This window comes from Macrobrachium nipponense, chromosome 30 (genome assembly GCF_015104395.2).
Source record: "Macrobrachium nipponense isolate FS-2020 chromosome 30, ASM1510439v2, whole genome shotgun sequence".
Classification (NCBI taxonomy): Eukaryota; Metazoa; Arthropoda; class Malacostraca; order Decapoda; family Palaemonidae; genus Macrobrachium; species Macrobrachium nipponense.
The window spans coordinates 23,755,423-23,771,976 of NC_087218.1; positions in this window are offsets into that span (position 1 = coordinate 23,755,423).

Below are 16,554 nucleotides of genomic sequence, written 5' to 3' on the forward strand. Positions count from 1 at the left end.
TGCGGTCGGTATCTAAATTAAACCCCTGTTGGCAAAAATAAAAATAAACTATGGCCTGATGTAAGGATAGGCGCATCAGGCAACCGACCCTTAGTTGAGGGATAACATGGGAAAGAAGAAATATATATATATATATATATATATATATCCCATATATATATATACACATATATATATATATATATATATATATTTATATATATATATATATATATATATATATATATATAATAATATATATTATTATATTGAGATGTGTGTGTGTGTGTGTGGGATGGGTGTGTGTGTGTGTGTGTGTCTGTATGTGTATGTGTACATGGACGTATCTGTTTTACAAGAAACAAAAATTCCGAAATAAAAGTTATGTACCCAATGTGTGCTGGTAGTGGAATTGTTTTTAAATCGTTATTACTCTTTTGTTTTTGGCAGATGTCGAGACGTTAGTGATGCAACACGTCAAGGGAGTTCCAACATGGCGCTTCCTCGACCGCCAGGCATTATTTAAGTCGTTAACCCTGAGTTGAAGACGAGGAGGAGCTTCAAGGTTCACCTATACCAGAGTCAGAAAGGTAAGTTAAGTTCATCCTAATGCAAATCAAGGTCGTCGTGATACCCAATATTCTACTTCAGTAGCCTAACCGGTTGTTGAAGCTGGCCTTATTCGAAGGATGAATTTGTAAATAACAATGAAAGTTAGATAAGTTAGAAAGCTAAATGGGAGTTTATAGTAGCCATAGGGTCACCAGTAAAGTTGCTGGGAAGAGGTATACCTATATAAAGATTGTGATAGCGAAGGGAAACACTGTCTGTCTCGTGAATACTGTCTTTGAGAAATCTCACAGGTAGAACATCCTTTTAATGTAAATATATATAATATATATATATATATATATATATAATATATATAATATATATATAGTTATATATATTAAATATAATAAATATAATGTTTAAAACGTATGAAGTTCATAGTGATGTGGAAGTTTTATGTACAGGGGTTCATCCACGATTCTTGAGTCAAAGGTATGAGTATGACATTGACCGTTGATTTGTTTTTCATCTAGAGCCATTCCCTAGTATTTGAAATGCTTTGATGCTATAAAAAGGTATAAAACGTTTGAGACGAGTTATTGTTTTATACAATAAAGATATAACTCTTGTAGCCGAAATGGAGAACACGAACGATTTGCAGAGGAATTTGAATCATGTCATTTTTGTCTTGTGATTTTCATTAAGCAGTATCTTAAATGTTCTTTGATCGTTTGAATAGGGCATGCACTGTTCATCATTGTGGTTTGTTCATGAGGATGAGTGTCTGGTGGGAAGGAGTCTATAGTTGTGTGCTCCCAGTTTAGTGGATGGTACATTCTGGCTCGCATAGATTACCCTGGAAGGCATTGCTTGAGGTTCTTTGCATCGTCCCTTCGGCCGCAGCTGCAACCCCGTCCATTCCTTTTATTGTACCTCCGTTCACATTCTTTTTCTTCCATCGTACTTTCCACCCTCTCCTCATAATGGATTCGTAGTGCAACTGCGAGGTTTTCCTCCTGTCACACTTTTCAAACCTCCTTACTGTCCATTTCCATTCCAGCGCTGAATGACCTCATATGTACCAGTGCTTGGCCTTTGGCCTAAATTCTATGTTTCCCGTAGGGGGCTGGTGCCGTCAGTGCACCTCATGCGGTGCACCGTAGGCATTACTTAAGGTTCTTTGCAGCGTGCCTTCGGCCCCTAGCTGCAACCCCTTTCGTTCCTTTTACTGTACCTCCTTTCATTTTCTCTCTTCATCTTACTTTCCATCCTCTCCTAACAATTTCTTCCTGTTACACCTTTCAGACCTTTTACTCACAATTTCCATTTCAGCGCTGAATGGCCTCATAGGTCCCAGTGCTTGGCCTTTGACCTAAATTTCATATTCAGTTAAATTATATATTCTGTTTTCTGTTCAAATGTTCTCGCGGTGTACTAGAACCCACCGCCTAAGAGTCCTTACACTGTGTGAATGATATTAATGCCACTGTTAGAGTGTTGGATGACCCCCGTCGCATATATAGATGACTGTTCTTGAAATTGTGTTGCCCAGAAGAGCAGATGAGGCGAAGGGAAATTCTGCAATAAATGAATGAAAAGTACAAATTCAATGAAACAGACAAAACATGGTCCTTACTTTGACAAGGGAAAGACGACACCGCGATAAGATTGAAATTTCCAAAGAAAGGGGGAGGGGAAACGAAAAACGCGAGAGAAGACAGAAAAAAAAGAAAATTTTTTAAGGTGGGGGGGGGGAAACACAAAAAAAACACCAAAAACCTACTTTGTGGAAACAGAATGAAGAATGAAATAGATTGGTGTCTAGGATACGGACGAATTGGTTGGAGTGGCAGAGAATAGTATTGGCGAACCCGATTGAGTGAGAGATTGGAAAGGCGTAGAGAAATTCTTTTTGAAGATATACAATTTAGTTGTTCAAACTGAATATTTGAATACCGTCGCTTTTACAGGCTGGGTATTGCAGGCAAGGGTTATTCTTAGCTTCACAAATACAGAGGGACAGATACGCATACTTTCACATACGCCGATATCGATTGAAACGGGCATCGGCATCTATATTACTTACGTACGTTTTGTATACAAACTGCTGATAAAATAACTCTCTTTTAATGCGTGGATTCATATAGATTGTGACTGAATTAAATGCGTGGGCTTCGTATGATTTTGTGTACTTATGCGTATGAATTCATAGCAATGTTGCGTGCACGCGCGCACGCATACAGCAGCCCACACTCACTGTTATATCCTCGTTTTATTTCTTGTCAATTTGTGGAAGCTGGCCTTCCCCCCCTACCCACCCCTGCCCCCCGCTTTTTTTTTTTTTTTTTTTTTTTTTTTTTTTTCTTTTTTTTTTTTTTTTTTTTTTTTTTTTTTTTTTTTTTTTTTTTTTTTTTTTACAGTGCAGGCGTTTTAGTCTATCGCCTTCACTTTGGAGTATTTAATCGAGTTGCCACCCTTTGTGGCACTGAAGTGCAAATACTGCAAAGAAAATTGCTAAATCATACATGTTGCAAAGACAGAAATTTATTGTTTAATGTATTACTAGAAGGAGGAGGAAGGGGTGGATTTCTAACAAATTTTCATACGGTGCTAGTGATAGTTAACTTTATTTTGTCTTCCTGACTAATTGAATTTCTTCTTCCGTAAAGGAGTTTTATTTTCTTCTTGGGGAGGGGGGGTTGTGGTTGTGGGTGGGGGCGGAATCCGCAGGGACAGGTGCAGCCAGATTGATTACCATTGCCTTTCATGGCTCCCAGGCTAAGAAAAATACCGCAAATTATGGATATGAAATTTAAAACAATGCCATCAATAGCTCTCCGCGACCCGCAATAGCTTTGCCTCTCACGAATGGGACATTTTTCACCTGTTTCGTAGATTCGACAATTCAGTCAGGTCAATGGCATTATCGACCTTATCGGCAGTCGCTGCGTAACACACTCTTGCTCTGCGTATCTCGATTGCGTTTTGTTGCAATGATTTGACTGACTACTCCCATTTTTGTCGCACCGGGATTTGCATGATAATATTCAGTAAATACACACAAATTCTCCATCGCTTAATCCAGCGCTTTTTTCAAATGCCTCTCTCTCTCTCTCTCTCTCTCTCTCTCTCTCTCTCTCTCTCTCTCTCTCTCTCTGCGAGCATTTTTGTTCCTGTCGTATCTTTCTCTGTTGTTGTAAACAGGAAAGAGAATATTACATGAAGGATTTTCTAAATGAATTTTTACGCTTAAAGGATTCAAACTCAACCTCGCCGTGGATGGAAACAATTTTATTTATTTATATGTAATCTGGATATTTTTTATATTATTATTTTTGTTTTTAGACCTGTGGTAACAGTTGCTTCAGAGATGCGTAGACACAGGTTATGTTAATAGTTTTTTATGTACTTTTATCTAATCTTTATCATAACGTTGATAACTAGTAGATTCTCTCTCTCTCTCTCTCTCTCTCTCTCTCTCTCTCTCTCTCTCTCTCTCTTACATAGAGATTGCGGTTATTGCAAGAATTAATTTATTATAAGTTGGGAATAATTTTTAACATAGATTTTCATGTAATAGGAATTCAAAAACATATTTAATATTAAGACTAAACAAGAGATTCTCTGTAATAAATATTTCTAGTAATGGGGACTTCAGCGTGCTAAGAATAGTTTGGTGTCCTTACGTTAATTCGAATATTTGTTATTATTCATTTGAAAGAAGCCGAATAGCACGGAGCTAATGTGGTAATAAAAACAACGTAATGTAATTGCTTATTGAAAAAGCAAAGGAAAACACATCGCGTGTTTTAAATGAATGCCATTTTGCAATAATGTATTCCCCGTAGTAAATTAAAGCATTGGACGCAATTGTTGCATATGTGCTAAAAAGGTTTTTTCTGATGCTGAATATATACATAAAAATTGTCTTCCAAAAAGGCTTGGGTTTTTGGTGGGCCTGTGAAAAACTCCGTGGGATGATGGGAGTGGAGTGTCTAGGGTCCCGAGTAGCGGAGTAGGGGGTTTTCGTGGTGGGGGTGGGAGTGGAGGGATGGGATGAAGGGGGGTGGAGGATGTGGCGTTAGGGTTAGGGGGTTGGTTTTTGTTGCTGGTTCGGTCATTCCATGGACCCCACCAGAATAAAAGAATTAAACAGCCGGGAGAGCTTACATTCTGACCCAGGGATGCGTGGTCCCTCTCAGAGGAACAATTAATTGATATATAATGCGGAATGCTTCTCTCTCTCTTCTCTCTCTCTCTCTCTCTTCTCTCTCTCTCTGTGTGTGTGTGTGTTCTCATAACTATAAAATGCGGTTATTATATTATTTATATATATATCTATATATATATATATATATATATATATATATATATATATATATATACGTTTTCATTCATTTTTTTTAAAAAACGTGATAAAAATTGAAATCAATAATGGTGCAGTTTGTTTTAGTTTCAGTCCATTGTTGTTTCTTAGTGTTTACAGTTGCCGATCTTGATCTTATTTGGCTTCCGTCTCTTTCTCGAGTAATTATTGTAAAAACTGACGCCCTCCCGTGTGTTCGATTGTACAACTGAGGACAATTATATATGAGTGGTAATATAAGTCACGTGTTAAAAACTTATTCCTCCCTTTTTAACAGCTTTCCCTTCTTTTCTTGTCTTTGGTGCCGAGCTAAAATGCATGTAAAATCATATAACGTTTCCGTGGATTTAGAAAAATTTCGTTCTTATATTTAAAAATTCCAGGTTGGTCGTACTGTGGATTTTATTATATACTGTTTAGACTGAAGAACCACTCTAAAGCTTTGAGGGCAAAGATATGCAAATGCAATTATGTTTTTTTTTTTGTACACCATTTTTTTTCACAAGATGTTGGTTTTTTATAGTATGGGGTTCCAGGTTGCATCCTGCCTCCTATTCTCGCTGTGTGTTGTTTCTAGGAGCACACACTTCTGCATGAGTCCTGGAGCTACTTCGGCCTCTAGTTTTTCCAGGTTCCTTTAAAGGGATCTTGGGATCGTGCCTAATATTCCTATGATTATGGGTAAAATTTCCACTTTCATATTATTATTATTAATATTATTATTCACTTTTACATGCTGATGTAGCACTCCAACCAAGTAAACATAAAAGGAGTCAAAATAAGCAACTTGTTTATGAAGACTGTGGAACCGATCGTCAAGCAGGTAACTACTCGGTTACTTCCAGTAACCGATGCTGCCGGCTCCTATGCTGTTGAAGACTATCAAAACGACCGCATTGGGCAAGGACCAATTAGAATTCCAGACGACTGGCAGGGTTTTCATCAGTAAACGAGGGCATTGCCTGATCTATGCTCGACGACCGGTTCCATAGTTCATAAACAAGTCGCTAATTTTGACTCCTTTTATGTTTAATTGGTTAGAGTGCTGCATCAACGTGTCAAATTAAGGGGAACCGAACAGATTCCCGAAAGCTTATCTTGCAATTTCAAATTTGATATATGCACAGTTACTTAATTGTGGATTTGTTTCTCCATTATTATTATTAATATTTTTTTTTTTTTTTTTTTTATTTTTTTTGCTCTATCACAGTCCCTCCAATTCGACTAGGTGGTATTTATAGTGTGGGGTTCCAGGTTGCATCCTGCCTCCTTAGGAGTCCATCATTTTCTTACTATGTGCGCCGTTTCTAGGATCACACTCTTCTGCATGAGTCCTGGAGCTACTTCAGCCTCTAGTTTTTCTAGATTCTTTTCTAGGGATCTTGGGATCGTGCCTAGTGCTCCTATGATTGGCGGGTACGATTTCCACTGGCATATCCCATATCCTTCTTATCTTCTATTTTCAGATCTTGATACTTATCCATTTTTTCCTTCTCTTTCTCTTCAACTCTGGTGTCCCATGGTATTGCGACATCAATGAGTGATACTTTCTTCTTGACTTTGTCAATCACGTCACGTCTGGGTCTATTTGCACGTATCACCCTATCTGTTCTGCTACCATAGTCCCAGAGGATCTTTGCGTGATCGTTTTCTATCACTCCTTCAGGTTGGTGCTCGTACCACTTATTACTGCAAGGTAGTGATGTTTCTTGCACAGGCTCCAGTGGAGGGCTTTTTGCCACTGAATCATGCCTCTTTTTGTACTGGTTCTGTGCAAGTGCCGGGTATTCGCTTGCTATGTGCTTTACGGCTTCATTTTTCGTATTGCACTTCCTACATATGGGAGAGATGTTATTTCCGTCTATCGTTTTTCTTTGAACATATCTGGTTCTTAGGGCCCGATCTTGTGCCGCTGTTATCATTCCTTCAGTTTCCTTCTTTAGCTCTCCCCTCTTTAGCCATGCCTCGTGCCATCGCTGGCTAGTTTTTTAGTCTGTCTCATGTATTGTCCGTGCATTGGTTTGTTGTGCCAGTCCTCTGTTCTGTCTGTCATTCTCCTGTCTCTGTATATTTGTGGGTCTTCGTCTACTTTTATTAGTCCTTCTTCCCATGCACCCTTTAGCCACTCGTCTTCACTGGTTGTTTTCAGATATTGCCCTAGTGCTCTGTTCTCGATTTTATTATTATTATTATTATTATTATTATTATTATTATATTATTATTATCATATAGGATGCAATCCACAAGATCAAGCACATACGAATTAACTTTCTCCAGAATAGCGTGTCTATATAAAAAAAATATTCGTGAACTGAAGATGAAAGTGCCATCTAACTGACAAATATATGTATATGATATCCTTATGTTTCCTTACTTTCCTTTCATCTCTCTCTCTCTCTCTCTCTCTCTCTCTCTCTCTACTCTCTCTCTCTCTCTCTCTCTCTCTCTCTCTCTCTCTCCCCGTCTTTTGCACACATATTTACCAAATTGTTCCAAACTTCTCCATGAATTATATTCTGAAACAAGACTTGTTATTCCATCATTAAGGTTTCATTTTGTCAGCATATAAAGCCAAAGAGAGGAAACTCGATCAGAAAGAGAATGGAAAAGTACATTTCCGCCCCAGAGAATATAAACCAGAATATACAGAGCCCGGCTTTATTTCCACTTTGCATGATCAGCCCAAATCGGTGTTTAACGATTTGCTCATTAAAATGTAGTATTTGCAGTATAACAAAGCAAATTGGGAGGGGGATATTAGCTGGCTGCCTCATCTTCGTTCATTACCATAAGATTGTAGTTGGATCTAAGCTATTGCGATAGGTCTCTGCTGAGCGGAATTTTTCGTTCATTCTTTTTTTATATCCTGGCAGGTATTAGTGGTAGCTGATGCAGTTGCTGTATTGCTGTTTCTATTGTTATACTGCTGTTTCTATTGCTGTACTACTGTTTTCATCGCTGTACTGCTGTAGCTATTGCTCTGCTGCTATTTTTGTTGCTGTACTGCTGTTGCTGTACTGCTGTCTATTTTTCTGTACCGCTGTTGCTGTTGCTATTGCTATTGCAGTACTGCTGTTTCTGTTGCTAATGCTGTACTGCTATTTCTGTTATTTACTGCTGTAGTTATTGCTGTACTGTTGTTGCTATGCTGTACTACTGTTTCTTCTCCTGTACTGCTGTTTCTGTTGTACTGTTTTTGTTATTGCTGCACTGTAGTTTCTAATTGTTGTACTGCTGTTGCTATTGCTGTACTTCTGTTTCTTTTCCTGTACTGCTGTTTCTGCTGCACTGCTGAAGTTATTGCTGTATTGCTATTTCTGTTACTGTATTGGTTGTCATTGCTGTACTGTTGTTGCCATTGTTGTACTGCCGTTGCTATTGTTGCACTGCTGTACCTCTTTCTGCACTGCTGTTTCTGTTGTACTCTTGTTGCTATGATTGTATTGCTGTTCTATTCTTTACTGGTGTTTCTATGGATGTAATTATGTTTCTGTTGGACTGCTGTTGCTATACCTGTATTGTTGTTTGTTACTTTACTGGTGTTTTATTGCTGCTATGCTTTTTACATTGCCGTACTGCTGTAAAAAAAAAGCGCTACTGCTGCTGCTCTTCTGCTGGTTTCTGTTATGCTGTAGCTACTGCTGCCTGTCAATGCTTGTGCTGCTTTTGCTATAGCTGTACTGCTGTTTCTATTTATGTACTTGTTTATATTGCTGTATTGGCGTTCCTATTGCTGTACTGGTTGCTATTGCTCTACTGCTGTTTCTGTCGCTGTACTGCTGCTGCTATTGCTGCAATGCTGTTACTATTGCTGTACTGTTGTTTCTATTGCTGTACTGCTGTTTCTTTGCGTTACTGCTGTTGCTGTAGCTTTACTGCTGTTTGTATTGCTGTACTATTGTTTCTAATTCCGCACTGCTGTTTCTATTGCCCTACTTCTGTTTCTATTGCTCTACTTCTGTTTCTTTTCTATTGCTGCACTGCTGTTGCTATTGCTGAGCTGCTGTGGTCTTATTGACCATCTGTCCGTATTTTCTGTTAATGAAAGCAAATAAGTTGTGTTGTGTTTGTTGGATTTAATTGGGATGCTTACTCTAATTAACATACTCCGTGAAATTTATTGGTTAAAAACAAATGTTTTCTTCACAACATCATAAAAAGGTGTTTATTAATTAGATGCATATCCTGTTGTTCCAGTCATTGGTTAAATTGGAGTATTTGTATGGTTTTTTTTTTTTTGTTTTATCCCTTCGGGACTTACCAAGGGGTTGCAGATATGTGTTTATTTTGCATCTTTTCTCACAAACTTGAGCAAGTAAAGATTTATAAATTATCGTCGCCCGACTGGATTAAAGACCATTTAAAATGTTAAAGATATTATTCATCGTCCATTGTCTTGCACTGGTTATATAGAGGACTGAATTGGCTTGTGTTTGTTAGCATTTGTGTGAAGCTTACTAATTACTAATCGTATTTTACCGTGGGTGTGGGCCTTTTTTACCTTTAGTTTCAGAAAAAAGCACACAGACGTACATATACACATACAAGCATAGTATGGAATGAAAAGGGTCACCAGTCACCTTTTAACCTAAGAACTTTTTGGTTCCCTCATCATCTGAGAGCCTTAAAATCAGATAACATGTTAAGCGTTGCGGTCGTAGTTGATATTATATATATATATATATATTATATATATATATATATATATATATATATATATATATATATATATATATATTCAAATTCAAATGCTTTATTTCGGACATAAAAGGCCATAGACAAATACATACATATACACACACAAACATATATAAAAAGTCTCCACACTCCAAGAGGATAAAATTGAAAATAAGTATGAGAAATGATTATGAAAGAGAGGTGAAAAATTATGATATGAATGAGATGCGGATAATGAAACTAAATGATTCTTTCCTACTAAAAGGGCATATACATATGTAGCATCAGAACAAAACAAAGAAATACTATATTCTTGTATAAGGAGCGCACCATATGCACTAAGCCATCAAATGACGGCTTTTGTCCAGTGTTTGAAAATAATTGAATTATGCAAGTTAAACTGGGTGGGCAACCCTCTTCATAATACAGTTTTTGGAATTCTTCAGCCTTTGCAAATAGCATGTTATGGTTTTGCGTCTCAGTTCTTGAAAAGATGGCTGACCAAAAGCCACAAAAAGAGCGGATGCGCTTGCATGCCTCGGAATGCCCAGGAGTCTTCGTAAGCTATCGTTGTAACATACTCTCAGCTTATTCATAGTTCGTTGTTTCACTCTGACAACCAAATAGAACATGCCATAAAAACTTGTACAAAAACTCTGAAAAAGTATTTTCTTCTGACATCATCACTACATTTAAAAAAGTTCCTTAAAATCATATTGCTCCTTGCACATATCGTCCGAATTTGAGCAGTAAGATAATATCCTAGGTACTTTATTTCCTGTACAAAATCTATATGTGCATTGTTAACAACAATAGGTGATATATTACTTGGGCAGATCTTACTCTTAGAAAAAATTTTACATTTGGTGTTTACGTTTAACAATATAAAGTCTGTCAGACATAAAATCACAACAAATGTTCATAAGCTGCTGTAACCCACTTACTGAACGAGCAAATAAAACCACTATATCAGCGTACAACAAATGGTTTAAATCATGTTGTTTAAATATATATATACACCGAGTCCACAACTCTTACACTTAATCTAGGCGTAATTCCAAGTTTATTTTTGACACACTGCGGCCTTAGAAACCATTGTAACCCAGGACTGGTGTCTCTTACCTGTGAAACTACTGTTGCCAAGAATTTCCAATTCTGTTGCAAGATACTATTGCAAAAACATACTAGCTCACATGTGGTCTTAGAACTTATTGATCTTATTCATCTCCACGTCAAAAACTACCTTTCTTTCCCTCCCTCCCAAACAAATTTTGAGAAGAAAATAACAAGCTTTGTGGATCTTACTGGATATGGGGTATGCCTTTTGTTTAGAGTATCAGCGGCTTTTATTAATACGGTGATCAAATGAAGAGATATGTTTAATATTGACTTAGATTTTCAACCATTTATATAAAATCAATAATTTCAATCCTAAGAAGTAGTTTGTATGACTTTTTATAATTTACATACATATGCGTACACATATATACATAACGGTCTACCTTTATAACAGTCATTTAATTATTCGTCACAATCCTCTCTTTCATGACTGAAATGTAATAACATCGCCTTTGAAAAGCAGTAGGATCTACGAACGGAACACTCACTCTCCTCCCTCTCTCTCTCCCTCCTCCCGTTTTCGAATCCTGTATCACTATGTATGAGGAGCAAGGAGTAAATGCATATTGAGGAATTACCGAATATCACGGATGCCTGTTTACCTGGCGGCACGTTCCTGTATATCCATGATGTCCACCTGTCATTTGATCTCTGTTGAGCTCATATCAGAAACTCCTCTCGAACCATTTAGCTCCCCATCCTCCCTCCCCCCTCCCCCTGGCTGGCGGCCTTCCATCCTTCCCCTCGACAACATAAGCCTGCCCAAACCAACCTGCTGCCATCCACCACAACGGCTATCCCACCCCCCCCCCTCCTCCTCCTCCTCCTCCTCCTCCTCCTCCTCCTCCTCCTATCCCTCTCCCTCTCCCTCTCCTAAACCAAATCTTCCCCTGTTGACATTCCACACAAATGAGACTACATACTGCACCAGTATTTGTTTATTTGGCCTATTCTCAGCTTTCGTTTGTAATCCGCCCGTTAAAAAGGAGAGAGAGAAAAAAAATCCACGCCGGTCTTTTACGTGGAATAAGCTAAAATTATGACGTAATGAAAGCTGTTTGGCAGCGCAAGTCGTAATGCCCCCGAAATTCGGTGCAGGGGAAAATGTTTTATTGGATTGGTGCTGGTGATGTGTGGCCAGCATGGGCCTAAATCGCTATCATTTATACGATTGTCCAATCGACCTTCCACGCTCATTGGTCGCCGACGATGGGAGGGTGTTGTTGGTAAGGTTGACACGGCAATGGATAGTCGCAGTTGCCGGTACTAGGGCCGGTAAAAGGTGGGTGCGTCGGGTTCGAATAGGAAAACTATTGACGTCACGGCTGTAAAATAGAAGGAGGCTTCGAATTAAGGAAGATTAATAAAATGGAAAAAATTAAAAATAAAAATAAAAATTCGTTCGGAACAAGATAGTTGGGAATTCGAGTTATGAGAATAATTATTTTTTCGAATAATATGAAGTGGGTAACAAGAGAATCTGTGAACGATGGTAAAATGTCGAATTACTCAAATGGAAATGAAACAATACGTTTCCTAATTTGAATTCACTTGTGAAGTGTATCCTCCTTAGTGTATAGTACCATCGGTGCACTCAATGGTGCATTGTAGGCATTACTTAAGTTTCTTTGCAGCGTCCCTTTGGCCTTTGGCTGCAACCACTTTCATTCCTTTTACTGTACCTCCGTTCATATTCTCTTTTCTTCCATGTGACTTTCCACCCTTCCTAACAATTGTTTCACAGTGGAACTGCGAGGTTTTCCTCCTGCTACGTCTTTCAAACCTTCTTGTTGTCAATTTTCCTTTCCCCACTGAATGTCTTGGCCCTTGGCTAAATTCTATATGCTATTCTATTCTATAACCTGTATCATGATACAGTACGTAGCAAGAACTTTATGCGGAAAATAATTTTGTTTTGCAAAAGATAGCTAAATATTTTGTGTATTAGTAGTTTTAATCAATATTTCTTTTTTTCATGATGAAATTTTGAATCAAGCAGGTTCCGATCACCGAAGCATTACCTTTTGTTCCTTATCTATAGTAGTGTAAATACTAAGAACTAGAAAAGAGATTGCAATCTCAACCAAAGCAATTAGAGCAGAATTTGTTTTCGGAAAATTCTTTCATTAGTTGTCTACTAATCACGCAATCGTACAAATAGATGGGCAGAGAAAACTGGGGTAAACAAAACCATACCGTAATGTGTCGTTGGGAAAAGGTAATCAGGCTTTCATTACATAGAAAAATAATTCCGGTTTTGGATTAATTATGGAAACTGCACAGGTCTGTTGTTTAATGCCTATGTAGTACATTCTTTGTAGCAAGAATTCTAACATTTTAGCAGCACATAATTCCCTTCATGTCTCTGAGACAGGAAAGCACAGAGTACCTCTCCTTGTTTTTTCAAGAAGTAAAAAGTTAATAATGTTACTTGTTTGATATTTTGTTGTTTGCAACTAGTTCAAATGTTCTTCTGCAATAACCCACCATATGCATTTGTATCACTGATCACCTGAAACACAGTCCACGCAGTAGGTCGATGACATTAACGACTTTATTAATTGTTATATCTCAGATTACCGGCAACTTAACTCGAGTTATCTTAACCTACGGTATTTTGGCAGGTTGAAGGGATCTTCTTTAATTTATTCCTGAGAGATCATAGGAAAAAGGGCCAGTTGATTATATCCCTGGCATGTTTGTATGGCGTATCAGGTGAATTACGTAATTCAACTGAACATTTCATGCATTCAAAACTTTTGCTCATCTGCACACTGCATCCCTTCAAACGTTTTGCAAAAATCTTGCTGCTTTCTGTTTGTGACTGAATACTTAGTTTTAAGTGATACCTCCAGTTTCTAAACAAGTAAGCCATTTTGGTTCCTCTACCACCACTATAGAGAAATTCGTGTCACCATCTCCCTGGCTCATTTTACCCACACAGTCTAATTGTTGTCAGCAATAACTTGCAACTTCCTTCTTTTGCTTAACTTTGTATCTTCTCTTAAGCAAACTAATTTACACTGTAGCATTTGCAAGCATCAACCGCTTATCATGACATTATTAACGCTTATTTTAACCTACAAATTTATTCTCTCCTAGATTTCTCGTCACCCCATTCTCTAAAAATGTGGAAAAGGCTGAGACTCGCTTGTATAATGAACTATTGATTTGCTCATCTACATATCCTTAGAGAATCACTTCACGGTTATCATAAAAAATTGTATTCGTAAAATTTAACTTTTTACACGCTACGTCACATTATTTAATTTTTTGGGGGGAGGGACCTCACAGTAATTTGTTTCTCATAATGGTATTACAAGAATCGTATAATTTACACAGCCTCTTCTTTGCTTCCGCAACGGATGCAATTATTAATAAGGATCAACCTCACATAAACTTGTCAGTCACGCAATTAGACAGACACACACACATCCACACACAGATATCTCTCTCTCTCTCTCTCTCTCTCTTTCTCTCTCTCTCTCTCCTCTCCCTCTCTCTCTCTCCTCTCTGCTCTCTCTCTCTGTATATATATATATATATATATATATATATATATATATATATATATATATATATATATATATATATATATTGATGTGCATGTTTGTTTGTGCCACATGCACTTTTACACGCATTGAGCAATTTCAGCCAAGCTTGGTATACATATAACTTAGCATCAGGGGAAGGATAGGTACTGTGGGGGTGGGGGGTGGGGGGTAAGAAATCACTGAAAACGACAGTATTAGGGCCTAAACCATAGTTTTTGAGGTCACTGAGATTAGTAATGACACTCTTGATGCCCTTTCAAGTCCTAGTTCAGCCCCTAGAGGGAGGGGGAGATGAAAAGGGATGGGAAGGTATGACATAGAAATTACAGAAAACAAAAGATATTAGTTGCTAACTTATAGTTTTCGAGGTCGCTGTGATGACTAGTGACACTCCCAATGTTCTTCAAGTCCAAGTTCGGCCACAATAGGGAGTGGAGGTGAAAAGGAGTGGGAAGCAGGTGACATGTAAAAACAACTGAAATCGACAGATATTAGTGTCTAACCCATAGCTTTCAAGGCCACTGAGATGAATAGTGATGCTCCTGATGCCCTTTAATTCCTTGTTCAGTCCTGATAGGTAGAGGGGTGGGAAGGGGGTGACCTGTAAAATAGCCAAAAATGACATATATTAGTGACTAAGCCATAGTTTTTCAGTCCAAGTTTAGCCCAGGTAGAAAGCAGGGTGAGAAGGGAGTGACATACAAGAATAACAGAAATGACAGATATTAGTGTCTAATCAATAGATTTTCAGGATGCTGAAATGAACAGTGGCACTACAATGGTCTTCAAGTCTTAAGTTCAGCCACAGTAGGAAGGGGGATACGGGTTGGGAAGGGAATACGTAAAAATAACCCCCCCCTCAAAACGACAGATATTAGTGTCTGATTTATAGTTTCAAGGTTGCCGAGATGAATAGTGAAATTTCTGATATCCTTCGAATTCAAGTTTAGCCCCGCCCCAATAGAAAAGGGGATGAGAAGGGGTGGGAGGTTGATGACATCTACAAATATCCGAAAACTACAGCTATTTAGTGTCTAATCATAGATTTTGAGATTGGTGATAATGAATAGTGACACTCCGATGCCCTTTTAAGTCCAAGTTCAGCCCTGATAGGAAGAGGGGTGAGAAGGGGTAAAAAATAAAACGTAAAAGATGATGTATATTAGTGTCTAATCCATAGTTTTTGAGGTCGCTAGGATGAACTGAGACATCCCCAGTGCCCTTCAAGTCCAAGTTCAACCCCAATAGGAATAGAGGTTAGAAGTGGTGAAAGTATAACCAGTTGAAAATGCTGTACAATTTAACTGAAGGAACTATCTTTTAGGAAAAAAGGGAGAGAGAGATCGTTTGTTTGTTGTCATTCAGTGTTTCCCGGGCAGTACCGGGTTGGTCAGGTAGCATATATATTATATATATATATATATATATATATATCTATTATACTATATATATATATCTAAATATATATCTTATGTAATAATATATACATATAATATATATTATAGTTAAGTGTATCTAATAGGTCTAACCATATTATTATGTAATATATATATATATATATATTATAGCTACTATATATTATATATTGTTGTGTTTGTGTGTGTTGGTTTATAAGTTATTAATATTATATATCTATATATATAATATATATTAGATATTATATATCGTATCATATATATTATATATATAAATCACATCAGTGCTTGTATGTGTTTACATAGTCGTATGTGTGTCATAGGTTTATGTCAGTTCCTAAACCTTTGTATTTTTCTTTCTGCATTTTTGTACAAGTGAAAAATAGGATTATCCTTATCGTTGTTTTCACGCATAATGGCTAAAAGTGTGAAAGCCTTTCCCACTTTTTTTCGCGATTACTCAAGAACGTTACGAAAAAATTGTCGCAAACTGCCGGCAGTATCCGTAGGAAAACAAAAACATTACACCGAGGTTGAAGTGCGCAGTGGGCGTATGAAGGTGACCCCGAATTGTGTGGGCGGCTGGAAGAGTAGCAAAACTAAAGCTAAAAATGTTGCCCCCCCCCCCCCCCCCCCCCCCCACCACGAAGTATTTTCGACCGTATAACGAGATTGGCCGATATCGCATTGGTTTTTCTGAACGTAATAAGCGTCGAAGGATATTTAGGTATTATGTAGTTTAGCGAATGGAGAGGATAATTACAACGACACGAACATCAAAAATTCATACCTTGATAAAATGATCATTTGGCCTGAAAAGGCTTCAAAAATATTATCAGCATTCATAACCGTATAGTTTAATCATTACACCTGCAATCTGAAGCTTCAGTTA